Source organism: Euprymna scolopes, chromosome 20 (genome assembly GCF_053919585.1).
Source record: "Euprymna scolopes isolate OS-2025 chromosome 20, ASM5391958v1, whole genome shotgun sequence".
NCBI classification, from domain to species: Eukaryota; Metazoa; Mollusca; class Cephalopoda; order Sepiida; family Sepiolidae; genus Euprymna; species Euprymna scolopes.
The window spans coordinates 103,639,762-103,653,526 of record NC_136501.1 but is presented as its reverse complement, the minus strand read 5'-3'; the positions used below and the strand labels follow the sequence as shown (position 1 = coordinate 103,653,526).

General features: G+C 31.9%; 1 protein-coding gene and 1 pseudogene across 1 annotated transcript in view; one reads left to right on the top strand and one right to left on the bottom strand.

Annotated features, from left to right (window-relative positions):
* Positions 1-13,765, top strand: part of LOC145241557 (glutamate receptor ionotropic, kainate 2-like) — a 729,218-nt gene that overhangs the window by 560,098 nt on the left and 155,355 nt on the right. The window lies entirely within an intron of this gene.
* Positions 5,570-5,686, bottom strand: LOC145241726 (5S ribosomal RNA; annotated as a pseudogene).

Sequence of the window (13,765 nt, the reverse complement as noted above, 5' to 3'; positions counted from 1 at the left end):
ATTTGGTCGCTGTTTCGGTCTTTAGCTTTTGTTTTTTTTTTCTATGGCGTCGAATAGTTCAGGGTCGCCTGACGAAGTCTTATTGACTGAAACAGATGGCTGTTTGTAGCGACCAAATGCAACTGTTTACACTTGAATAAATAATTTAAAAAATATTTTGCTCTTGTTATCGAGCACTATCTAACAATCTCGTTTTATTCATTAGTCCCTACTTTTGAACATCGCACGTCTGGAGATATGTAGCTATTTTCAGTATTTATTTAAACAGTGCTTAATACCCGAGTAGAATTAAGTAGTAAGGTTTGAAAATATGTATGACAATTAAGTTAGACTTGATAATTATAATTATTATAAAAACGATTAATTAATGAACAAAATATTAAATTACTATAAACACAAATATGAGAAGACATATGTGAACACACCCAGATAAAAAAAAAAAAATAGGTTATGATGTAACACAAAGAAAAGATGGCTTCATTCTACCATAAAAGTGGGATTTTTTTTTTACACAGTTATCACCACTTATCAAGGCCCGGAAGCATCTCAGGGATAAGGGTTATTGCAATACATTACGTTAGTGTGGAGATTTGATGAAGTGTTTACTTAAGGGGACGGTTCATTAGGAATTTGTTAACGTTGGACTTGAATTCATCCAAGCTGTAGTCCGGTGGGAAGCAGGTAGACGGAACAGAGTTTCACAGGCGTGCGGTTCTAAGAAAGAAGCTTTGTTCATGGAATCCACGTTTTGATTTAGGCACAGATAAAGAGTGGGGGAAATTTTACACAGTGGATTCAGCTAGACGGGTGTTTTTCGTGAAAGATTGGCGAGAGATTGGAGTTCAGACGAGAACCTGCCATGGAAATAACGATAAAACAAGGATAGGCTCGCAACGTCTTTTCTGTGGTAGAGAGTTTGCAGGGTAGAGAAAAGGGCATCCCTCACTAAGCCACGAAGTCTATTTTGTACTTTGACAAGGCAGGATAGGCTGTTTTAGCAGCTCCTGCCCAGATATGGCAACAGTATTCCATCCTTGGACGTACTTGGCTTTTATATAGCATCACAGGTTAAGTGAATCTTTTCATGAAAAGCGTACACCTACTAACTGCGAAAACTGGCTGCGTGGATAACAAAAACTGATTGGTTAAGCAACTCAGCAACACATGAATATAGAAAATCACGCGGTAACATCAGTTTTATGTCATAGGCTGAGGAATCCTTACACACAGATATAAGATGATTGATAATTCATAATTAAAATTAAACATCGGTTTCATAATGAAGAACAAACAAAATCATTCTTCCTTATGAAACTAATTTTTAATTTTAATCATAAATTATCAATCATCTTAATATTAAAATAGCTCTCGGATATATATGCCTATCGAGCTTATTATATATCTACATTACAACGAGCACTGTTTTCTTTTCTTTTAATTGTATTAACGAATGTATTAATACATTAAAATATACTCTGCTCTTTAGACTCTTGTTCTAGTCACCTAAGTATATATAAGTAGGTTCATTTTACAGGCGGATTTCTTCGCGGTTTGCTTGATCTGTGTTGGTTATAGAAATTCTTGTGTGCAGGGCGTTTGCTCAGTTGGTGGAGTGGTTGTCTTGCATGCAAGAGGCTCGGGTTTCGAATCCGGAGTTCGGATGTGTCTAACTGATGAGCCCAAATGAGGGCGAAACTCGAGTCTTGGACTTCCGGTTCTTTGACTGTCATGGCTCTTTTGGGCTGCGACGTTGTTTGGCTGTGGAATTTATTATATATATATATATATATATATATATATATATATATATATATATATATATATATATGAGCAAACAGTTAATAAAACATGTTAAAAACGCTCTGAAAAAGGGTTAAAAACATATTTAATCTGAAAAGGAAACACTTGATAAGTGGATAGTCCTTAATCCGCGGAGTTTCGAAGAAATACTTTCCTTCTCATCAGAGGGTAGGAATTATCAAAACGCGGGATCGGATTTTGCATATAAAAGTATTTGATGAAACAACAAGTAAGTCAAAGATCTTACTTGATAACAAAAAAAAAACAAAAAGTGGAGCAGAGGGTATATGGTGAAGAAAAAGGTGATTACACCTGAATGGATAGTCTGGTGAAAGGTAAATAATCCAATGACGGTATAATCTAAAAATATAACTCCAAGTATATAAATAATTATGTTATCAAAGGGTAAATCTTTAACACGGTAAAACTTATCAAGATAAGAAAAGCTTAACACTATCAAGGGTATAGTTATATATAACTTTTATTCCTCATCTTTCATTTTATATTATATACTACCCTGGGTTCCCGGCATTGCCCGGGTGTTTGGGGGGTGCAGCAAAAATAAACGAGTAGTAGTAAGTAGGATCGAACCCATAACGCGCCAGATAGCAAAGAGGGGAAAAAAACTGTCTTACCAAGGTGTATATCATAGTTGTGACGTCACCGGCGGTCGAAATAACGCCTTTTAAGCAACGTCGAGAACACAAGGGTTGAATGAATTGCAAAAAATGTCAGCGAAAACAGCAACCCTCCTGCAGAAAAGTGCTCAGTAGAGTATAAAGTAATGTTTTTGGACATTTTTTTCTATATTTGTCGTCCGAAAGGTCGAGCTTCAAAATGATATTGATCTCCTGAAAACCCGTCGCCTCTGTCAAAAGTGTTAGGTAGACATACAAACATACATACATACATACATACATACATACATATATTCATACATACATTTTAACAGACAGGTGAGAGTTTTATTATAGATTAGCGGATATATGCACAGGAAAAATAGGATTTATTCAAGGTGTTATAGATTTTTATTAATAAATACGGAACAACAGTCATAAAATAGTAACATTATAACGACGAACACATACGAAGCTCATCGTATTTTCGCATATTAGAAAAATAACTTACAGATTAAAATCGATTATAATTACACATTTGTTTTATATTCAATAAATACTTTTAAAACATAAAAGTAAGACCGAAGCGGAGCACTTGCAGCTAGTTTCTCTTGTCAATACATGTGCGGACTGAGCAACAACTTATATTATCGAAAGGCCAGAGAATGACATGAACAAAAATCATGCAAAGGTTGGCCTATGTAACCAATACCTCTAAACTGTCAAACTCCAGACGCATACATACGCTCACACACTGACATCCACTTATAAGTTTTTACTGGTGGGTGCCTATTATACAATGCAACATAATTAGAGCTTGAGTCACCTTACTGTAAGATTTCGCAAGGATGCAGCTTTAATTTGATGCGACACAAGGCAGTGTGTAGATATATCCACTAGCCCATCCTTAAAACGTTGAATAATGAATGTAGTAGCAAGACCTTGGAATATGTACTCGAAAGAATTGTTAGAAATAGCATTCATTAGGATATATACTATTAAAATTCATTATTGAGATGAGTATTTTTTATTAATTCATTTATTGTGGACTATTATCCTTATCTTTTCTTAGTTGTTTCACGACGGTTCGGCTAATTATTCCTCTGGTCTTCGTCAGGTGGTAATCGCGGTTACCACCTGACGAAGACCAGAGAAACAGTTGCCCAAACGTCGTGAAACAACAACTAAGAAAGATGAGCCTAATAGTCCGCAATAAATAAATACACATTCATTACGACTACGTATTTTCTACAGCAATGTAGCTAGAAAACAGAGCTATTTAACCTGACAAGGAGTAAGTAGCAACCTTAGTAAAAGTCAGTTTTCGCTATGATGCCTTGTTAAGCACAACAGAGAGAGAGAGAGAGAGAGAAGAAATATAAAGAAATACCAAGGTTTTATGCACTAAATAAGAAACTGGAATCTTGATATCTTCGGCATACCACTAATCATATGACAAAAAGAAAACGTGGAAAAATACTTTTAAATCAAAATAAAATATGATAAAATAAATATCCCAGGTGAACCAAGTGCAAGATATATAAACAATTGCATTTTAAGGAACGATAAAAATCTGAAATTAGATAAACTTTAATAAAAACAAATAATGAGCAAAAAGATGCATGCAAAAGAATTTCAAATATACACGGTGAACCAAATGCAAGATAGAGATACAAAGAATTCCATTCAAAGGGGCGGTTAGAATCTTTTAAAAGATCTCTCGATTGGAATCCATGAAATAGCGTCGGAATGCCTGGCACCCGGCAGGATACTCTATCCACAGTCCGTTCGAATTAAAAAATTAATAAAAAGTTCTGACTAGATCTATTTAAGCATTACGAAATATAAAATTGTTAGCAAACTAATTATTTAATAAATCTGCTAATATTTATTTCAATAGGGCACACACAATATAGTTTTTCAAGGTTGATCGGTCTATAGATATGTGAAAATATTTTTTCATGCATCGATAAATTCATTACAACAAATCGAATGGCGAATTTGCCAGAAACTCCCGTATGTACGGAGGTTTATTAATTAAAATATTGTATTCTTTATAATAATGTCCTCTTTCTCTGTATAGATAAATGCATTTTAAGATCTATATAATGTCTCTCTCTCTCATTCTCTCTGTATGGATTGTGTTTTAGGATAATATATATTAGTGATGGGACGATTCCAATATTTCCCCGGTTCCGATACAATTATCGATTCTGTACTAAATCCTGATTTCAATAAAATTACCGGTTCTTTATAAATCTTTTAATATCTAACTTCGGGTTTATTTTTCTCGTAGATCACCGTAAAAAAAACACACGTTGAATGTGGATATATATTTTCTCAAATTAAAAACCACATGTGGGGAGTAATCTACCCATTGTAGTGTAATTATTAGTTTAAAATAACTATATATATTGATTACGGTATTATCAATTACAGCACAAGAAAATTTTTGTTTTAAACAAAGTCAAATAACAAAGATCAAAAGAATCGTTTTGGCGCCAGAAAATAGGCACAACTTTTTCCTATCCCGATGGGGATACCGATACCCAGCAAAGTTACGATTTTTTCTGATTAACCCTCACCCAACACTAACACATATAATATATATATATATATATATATATATATATATATATATATATAAGAGAGAGAGAGAGAGAGAGAGAGAGACATAGAAACCAAATCAAATCATTAAGAATTAGAACATCGAATTAACGGAGTAGATATTGAATGCACAATATCTTATGAGATAATGATATACCATTTGTGCTAGTCGAGACACTTCTGATGATGGGTGATACCGTGAAAATGCAGTAACAAAAACCACAGTCAAGTATTATATTAGAATGTATATATAGTATACAAATATGTGTGCGTATGTGTGTGTATTATGACTGAATTCAGAACATGAGAACACAATGGACAGATGCCTATTTACCTCATATTTCCATTGGTGCTATAAGCACAGGAATTGCAACCAGTCTTTGACAGACTATGCTTACTCGCGAAGGTGTGCCTGCGCGTGAAAGTCTTATTGGCAAGAGGTGTGAAATCTCTAACCACACCTCTCCTGAGTCGACATTGCTAAATACCAGTGGCAAGTGAAGTGTACAAGACCACTAGAAACAAATGGCGAAATAAGCGGAAAGCACATACAGCGCCTAGAATTCCCAAATGGTCACCCATCTGGTACTAACCAGGCTCAACGTTGCTTAACTTCAGTGATTTGACGAGAACCGGTGTGTCAACGCGATTATGCCGTACAGTCTTTATATATATATATATATATATATATATATATATATATATATATATATATATATATATATATATATATATATATATATATGGCGAATGAATTCTTTTCCTGGGTCAACGGCCAACTAGCACCGTGTATATTTGTGTGTATGTGTATTGGGGTGGAGAGGGCTCCCGTAAGCCGTGGTGAAGGCAACCTTTCTAGGAGAAGCAAATCTCTGATTTAAAAAACCATAAAACGGGAGAGCAGTACCTGCATTAATTGGTCTGCAGTTTAATTTTTTGCTGGCTATCTTGCCCTTGCTTGTTGCTGGATCTCAACATTTTGAACCTAGAGAGAGACTTAGCTGTCGTACAAAGCTCAGACTCTGTAACATCATCTTTGTATAGATACTCCCTCAGGCATTTGGGCTCATGGATTTTAAATGTCTGTGGGAGTGGTACTCGTCTGACAAGACGTTGCAATCATCATATATATGTATTTATATACATTATATATATATAATCAGCTCAATAGAAAAGGGGTTAAATCTTACAGAGCTAAAAATAGGTGTACGAAAGTATTCTATGATCATTTACATGTGTTGCAAGATTTTACGCAATAACATTTTTAATTTGTGTACGACCGTTTCAGAGACGATATCGTCTCTGAAACGATCGTACACATCTTGATTTGTTATTGTAGTCAATTCATCTAACATATAAAGAAAATGCATCACCCCCTGTGAGGGTAGCTGCGCATGTAATTGTGAATGGAGGGAATCTCTGTCCCCAACCACGCCATTTCTGAGTAACCACTATCTGGTCTAAGTGGAGGGCGTCCAGTACTACTGGAAAGAATGCTGACAAAGCGAATAACACAAACTGCGCATGCTATACCCAATGCTCATCGATCTATACTGACCGGTAATCTAATGAGAGTCGTTATATCAACATGTCTCGTATGAATTTTTAAATAAGGAATTATAATTAAGAATATTTGAGAAACAAACAAAAATGCTACGTGTAAACATTAGATGTTTATGTAGAAATATGTATATTCAATTATATTTCACCTTTTATTAATATCAATCCTTTAATTCACGAAGCTCGATGTAACTACAGAGCATAAAACAAATATATGGCAAAAGACTATATTGCAAATTTCAAGATGTTGACAATCTTACTGTTATTTCTTTGATAGGCGTAATAAAATGAAAAAATGTCATTGCAACTTCTCTCCCAAATTTCAGATTTTGTAATCATGCCTATATGACTTTATTTTCTAGTAAAATTAATGAATTCGTTTTCTTCTGATTGGTTAAGCTCGAAATAAATGCAACACTTAGCACAATATTTATATATATATATATATATATATATATATATATATTATGCTTTTGCGCTACGAAACAGGTGCTGTCCAGGTTTGTGTTTGTTACCTTAAAAGAAAAAAACGGTAAGATAGTCAACATCTTGAAATTTGAAATATGGACTTTTATCATTTACTAGCAGGGGTGCCCGGCGTTGCTCGGTGTTTGGAGGTGTATGCTGTGCAAAAAAAAGCAAAAAAACAAAAAAAATGGTTCATTTTTTTAAACTTTGACCCCTATTATGACCCCTTAAAATGTATTTTTTCGGGCTCAAATCACTTTATTAAGTTAGATCCATGTTCAAGGAACCTATATCTAAAAGTGCAAGTGTCTAGACCCAAAATTGTCGGAGGAGTTTGGTAGAGCTCTTAAAGATCAAATCGTTGAAATTTGACCCCTTAACAGCCAAATTTCTGGCTGACACCCGTCACATCGATTTTCCCAAATCTCAGTACCCGGTATTTCAAATTTCGAATCTATAGACTAAAAATTGATAGAGTTATTGCGTAGGGAAATCTACACAGACAGACAGACACACAGACACACAGACAGACACGTTCACTTTTATAGATATATAGATATGTACTCATTACGTATATATATATATATATATATATATATATATGCGAGTATATTTATTTAGTATGTTTAAATGTCTACATTATAAAACAGTAAGATAATATTTGAGAACTATCGTTTAAACAGACACTATTTCATAAACTATGTTGGCATGTAATAAAGCATATACTTCTTTAAAAAGATATATATATATATATATATATATATATATATGAAAGAAATACGCGGCAAATGTGCTTGAAAGCCAAATCACAACGTAATAATAGGAAAATAAACAAATATTTTACTTGTTTTAAATTTGTTTATTTTACTACTATTACGTTGTAATTTGGCTTTCAATCGTATTTTATTCTAATTATATGAACGTTTCTATGTGGAATCCACACCTTATATATATATATATATATATATATATATATATATATATATATATATACACATATATATCATTCGCACAGGTCCGTGTTTGAATATATGGTTAGGTGTTAGCTCTATTCATTTAGAACTGCTTTAAAGCTTCACTGCTTACTTATTTTGTGACCAAAAGAGGCTACCCTCTCAGCTAAGATATAATAAAATTACTGCGTTCTCAGATTCAAACAATGTGTAAGGTACGGAGAGACGTTTTCATTTTTTATTATTATTTGCTGTAGGATACAATAGCAACAAAATCTGTTATGGTACCTCAAATCGGCTGGGAACGGCGGGGATGGTGACGTAACAGGATATAAAAAACTGCCGCTAATAATTCACAGGAAACAAGTGAAACAGACAGAGAAAATATTATTTCAAGGCAAAGCCAAGAAAAATCATGGATTACATAGAAAAGTGGGAGCACGATAAGTAGTGTGTTCAAGATTAAAACATGAAAAAATAAAAGGACTAGTTGTTAAAACTGGAAGAAATTGACAGTATATTCTAGTAAAAAAATATAATAAATGTATAACTTACAATATTAAAGTATTATTTGAGATTTGATTATGTAATGTAAAATTGAATCTTAAAAAAAGGACTAGTTGTTAAAACTGGAAGAAATTGACAGTATATTCTAGTAAAAAAATATAATAAATGTATCACTTACAATATTAAAGTATTATTTGAGATTTGATTATGTAATGTAAAATTGAATCTTTAAAAAATATTATAGCTGAAATATTTTAAGTTATAAATTTAATTTAGTCTTTATTAGAATATTTTGTCTTTTCTTTTCCAGTTTCAACCACTAGTCCTTTTACGTTCCCATGGTAAAATCTTAACAATATTACATTTCATGCTCGCATTTTTTTATGCAATATATAACGGACATTTATAATTTTGTTTTTCTCTTCCTCACCATCTGTACCCGGTGTTCTAGTTATTCTTTCTATGGATCCTACCTTGTCAGTCCATTTCTTACATGTGTTAAGAGGTTGCATTGATGTCGTTTCCTTTTCGCTGTAGTTTTTTTTTTCCCCTATAAATGAAATTGTGGTTTTGTATATGACATGTCATGACGTATTCATGCATGCGGTTCGTGCCCGGAATACCGTTATGAGAGTTGTCGTCTGTGTGTAGTCTTCCTTCCGGCTCCCCTTTTCAATGTGTGCTCCAAATATTATATTATGTATAAAGTTTATCTTAGCTACACAGACCCAATAACAGATAGAAAAGCCAGATAAAAGAAATTAGAAAAACATATAAACACTAACACACACATTCTCTCTCTCACTCGTGTATATATATATATATATATATATATATATATATATATATATATATATATATATATATATCAAGAATTATAAATTAATTAATAAGACAGAAGATTAGGTAGAGGTTTCTTTTAAAAGCATATATTTTTGCACCGATCCTACGGTCTTATAGAGTGTGAATATTATATATATATATATATATATATATATATATATACATATATATATATATATATATATATATATATATATATATATACAGATAGATAGATAGATAGATGTTATTTAATTTTGTTTTTGTGATAAGTTTTTGGATGAATTCAATTATTTACGAAAGTGCATTTTTACCTAAATGCGAATTGGGAATAATTTTCCCTTCAACCAATTTGGTACTCCCACATGTGGAGCGGTAAATATATTGTTTATTTAACATAATTATCCACTTGCACGACACGTGTTTCGTCGTCCAGCCACTCTGATGAGTCGTAGACGACAAAACACGTGTCAGTGGATAACTACATTAAAAAAAACATATGTATATATATATTAACCCTAACAATATATAAGCTATATATAGGAAATAGAGCTTGTCATCGAATATACACACAAACACATACATATATATATATATATGTATATATATATATGTATTATTTCTCTTGCTTCTCTAACGATAAATTTGATGTTATTAGTTAGCTCCCTTAGAACCTTGGAGATTTGCCAGCCTTCAATTACAAGGGAATGATTGTTCGAGATTTAGGAGCCTGTACAATATACACATATAATTATGCATACACGGAGATATATATATATATATGTACTTTATATATATATATATATATATATATATATATATATATATATATGTATGCTTTATATATGTATTAAATATGCATATAAATTTCGATTGCTGGAAGTTTGAGGGCGAATAACATGTTTGTTTAATCGCAAAACGTACAAAAATAAATGTAGATTTAATTTTTGATTACAGTATCAAGCTAAAACTGTCTGATTTACCTTCCAACTCCCAGCAATTGAAATTTATATGCATATGTTTATATATATATATATATATATATATATATATATATATATATATATGCATACACACACGTATACATATATGCGTGTGTACGCTATTTTATATTTGTATATTGTACAATTTCAAATGTGTACCCATAATGCACTTTTAGTTGAAGGCAGGCAAATCTCTAAAGTGCCAGGGGAGCTTACTAATAGCAACAAACTGATTGTTAGAGTAACAAGAAGAATATATGTATGTATATATATATATACATATATATATGTATATATATATATATATATTTAATGTGTGTATATGTGTTTGTTTATGTATATATGTGTATATATATTCATATGTTTATATATATATATATATATATGTATATTATATTTGTAACGTGTGTGTATATATATATATATATATATATATATATATCCGTTGGTTGGTTGGTTGTTTTTTTTTCACGGCATATCAACCCTTTTCAGGTTACTTAATGCCGAATCCAAAGATTTTGAAGAATTTTTTTAATAGAATATATTTGTTTTTTTGTTTTCAAGTCAGTTTCTATTTAACCCATATTTGGGACCCTTACAGGCACTACAGCTCCTGGCCAGAGTGGACCTGGGAGCAATGGCAATTAAAGGGTGGTTCCACACTCCTCAAAGCCCGCAAGCTGGGGCCTCACCATCGGATATAGTTTAAGGTCATATCCAGGACCATATATATACGTGTGTGTGTATATATATATATATATATATATATATATATATATATATATATAATCGCGTTGACACACTGATTGACGATTGATCACCGAAGTTAAGCAACAATGAGCCTGGTTAGAACCAGAATGGTGACATTTTGGAAATTCTATGTGCTCTTCGCTTATTTCGACATTTGTTTCCAGTTGTCCTGTACATACACTTCACTTTCCTCTGATATGTAACAATGTCCATTAAGAAGATGGTGGTGACGCACCTACTGCAACCAAGTTTCACGCGCAGGCACCCCTACGTTGGTATCCATAGTCTGTCAAATACTGAAGGAGCCTATATATAGCCTTCTGCCTTTGACAGACTATGGATACCCACGTAGGGGGGAGGCTATATATATATCTTCTATGACAGGTCTTATTTCCTATTTTTGTTGCATTGAGCTTTTTCTTTTGTTAGTGTTAAAACATAAATATTTATGTATATATTCACTTTAATTTTACCTAAGATTCTGTCTTGCAAATTAATTTTTATTTCTGGCTTTATAATATAAGGGGGACTATTAATATAGAATATGACTAGTATTCGTTATACTAAACTTGATGATACCGTGCGGGAGTGAATCTCCGCAGATTAATTGTCTGAATCATATTTTCACTCTCTTTTTACTTTTCTCGGGTATTGCACGTTATATAAATAAATACTGAATATCAATAAAATCATATATATAACCTCATAATAACATGTGTATATACATGAAATAGAAGTACACATTATATTCATAATGCATACACTAATAATACTGCAGTTTCCTGTTTTCATTTCATCGTCAGCACGCATTAATAAACCTCTGTGAAATTCATATATATATATATATATGAGAGAGGAGATGGTAATTAATAAAAAGTGAAGAAAGTGCTCAATACTGTTGTAGAGAAAATATACGTTTTATATGTTATTGCCGTATCTTTCTGTTAAGTTACATTATTGTTTCCGATACTCGGCCGTTTTTTGTTTTTTGTTTTTTTGCCGTCTGTAGCTTCCTCAGACTTTTACAGAAAAACCTACATAAAATAGAAGTACACATTTACTAATAATACTGCAATTTCCTGCTTTCATTTCATCGTCAGCTCGCATTAATAGACCTGAAAACTTTTCTGTAAAAGTCTGAGGAAGCTACAGACGGCCAAAAAACGGCCAAGTAGCGGAAACAATAATGTAACTTAACAGAAAGATACGGTAATAAAAATAAAATGTGTATATATATATATATATATATAATTCCAGATTAATTTTTCCCATGGCTAAAGTATTCAATGAGGTTTTAACGAGGTTAATAAAAAATATTGCTCAATACCGGAGTAGGGCAAGATATACTTCTAATTTGGTTTTCATGAGTCGCTACACATTCATGGACGTGTTTCGGTCAGTCATTTACTAGAAACTTGAGACCACTTCCGACGATATTGCTTGTAGAATATGTATCTAGTTATTAGTAACAGAATGACGGAAATATGCTCGTGAATGTGTAGTGATATATTAATACATTACTAAAACAATATATATATATATATATATATATAAATCAATATATATATATATTGTTTTAGTTAATTACGAATTTTTAATTTGTTTTTCTTAAAAACATCCGTTGTCCATGACTAACCCTGAATGTATATATATAATATGAGTCACGAGAAACGGATGCGTTTTTTAAGGAAAACCCATTTAAAATCAATACGTGACTCGAATTAAATTTAACGTAAAAGATAAACTAATAACAAACTGAACGGCATTTTTAGCAGGTTAAAGACTACTTTCCTCGATCCTTTTCCCTTAGTCAAGGAGAGCAACGAGTGTTCTAAAAAAAAACATCTGCTTTCCGTGACTCACCCTGATATATGTAGTGCAATTTATAAAAGAATAAGTTTAGCTCTCTGATAAATGAATTGAAATGCAAATTATCCTGAGGGAAGCGATACAGAAAAATACTTTTTTACCATTATTTATCAAACAGTGCGTTAACCGTTATAATATTTCTCATGAATTGTATGAATAAACAAATGTTTTTTTTCTATAGGTAAATATATTGTAAGACCAATTGAATCTAATCGTTCGGACATACTCGTATCTATTTTTCTATGGTTAACAAGGAATTTTTTGGCGTACACCAATTATTTTCGTATCTAAATTTTAAGTCTCAGATTTTTTAGTTACACGAACAAATCAACAAGGAATTTTTTTGGCGTACACCAATTATTTTCATATCTAAATTTTATGTCTAAGATTTTTTAGTTACACGAGCAAATCAACAAGGAAATTTTTTGGCGTACACCAATTATTTTCATATCTAAATTTTAAGTCTACGATTTTTTAGTTACACGAACTAATCAACAAGGAAATCTTTTGGCGTACACCAATTATTTTCATATCTAAATTTTAAGTCTAAGATTTTTTTAGTTACACAAACAAATCAACAAGGAAATTTTTTGGCGTACACCAATTATTTTCATATCTAAATTTTAAGTCTCAGATTTTTTTAGTTACACGAACAAATCAACAAGGAATTTTTTTGGCGTACACCAATTATTTTCATATCTAAATTTTAAGTCTCAGATTTTTTTACTTACACGAACAAATCAACAAGGAATTTTTTGGCGTACACCAATTATTTTCATATCTAAATTTTAAGTCTAAGATGTTTTAGTTACACGAACAAATCAACAAG